The sequence below is a fragment of the Bactrocera tryoni genome, unplaced genomic scaffold, assembly GCF_016617805.1.
Source record: "Bactrocera tryoni isolate S06 unplaced genomic scaffold, CSIRO_BtryS06_freeze2 scaffold_718, whole genome shotgun sequence".
Classification (NCBI taxonomy): Eukaryota; Metazoa; Arthropoda; class Insecta; order Diptera; family Tephritidae; genus Bactrocera; species Bactrocera tryoni.
In genome coordinates this window covers 22,141-23,110 of record NW_024396385.1, presented here as the reverse complement: position 1 = coordinate 23,110, position 970 = coordinate 22,141, and the positions used below count along the sequence as shown (strand labels likewise).

The window sequence follows — 970 nt, the reverse complement described above, 5'->3', positions numbered from 1 at the left end:
AGTTCGGAAAAGGGAGCGATAGATTCAGGTTGCGCAACCTTGCTCAATATGAATCTACGCAACCTTGTCTGCGAAGATGTTCGAGCAGCAAGCGAAGCGGTGACAATCGGCGATCGTTTGTTCGTTTCTTTCGGCACAGCTCGGCTTTTCTACCAACAACACAATGTTGCCATGCTTATGCTGTTGTTGTTTTTGTAGAACAATGTTTCAATTTTTGGTTGGTGACATATTCAATTAAAAATAAATTCTGTTGGGATTCGAACCTACGTGCTCGTCGTAACTTTTCAAGAGCTTACCACCAACACCACCATTGACACTTGTATTGCGTTGTCCTAATTATGGTTTGGTTATGCATGAAAGAAATATACAATGGATCGCCGATTGTTACCTCTTTCCTTGCTGCTGCTGCGCATATGTATGTTTGTATGCTTGTGCATTATTGAAGTTATGCTTCTTTTTCTTTCGTTTGTCTTTCATTTCTGCGAATTCTCAACTATTTTGCGTATATTTTGGTTGAAATACTCTGCGTTGGCCGTTGAAAAATTAAGGCTATACTTTACAGGATCATTTCTGTAGTTAGTCTTCATTTAAATTTTTTGGAAATCGACCCGCGATGACGAGGTATATCGTTTTATCTGACAGCGTGAGGTTTATGAACTTCATTTCTAATATTGTGTTGTGGCATATTAGAAATGATGTTTCTTCGAAAATCGAAAATGAATAAATTCCAAGGTTTTACGCAAAAATAATGCGGTCAATAAGTACAGTACGCTTATGTATGCTTGCGCATTATTTTTCTTTCGTTTGTCTTTCATTTTTGCGAATTCTCAACTATTTTATGTGACTTTATTTCTTTCGTCTCTCTTTTTTTTTGTGCGAATTCTTTGAATTTCTGAACGCGCACATGCGTATACATACATTCATATGAGCATGTGCAGATACACAAGATAGGATAGAAAGATGTATGCCT

The 970-nt window shown here is 37.3% G+C and overlaps 1 non-coding gene across 1 annotated transcript; it reads left to right on the top strand.

Moving 5' to 3' along the window:
- Positions 1-545: 545 nt before the first annotated feature.
- On the top strand, positions 546-755 carry LOC120781923. The gene has a single exon (XR_005706185.1). It is a non-coding gene; the product is annotated as a small nucleolar RNA U3 (small nucleolar RNA).
- Positions 756-970: the final 215 nt, after the last annotated feature.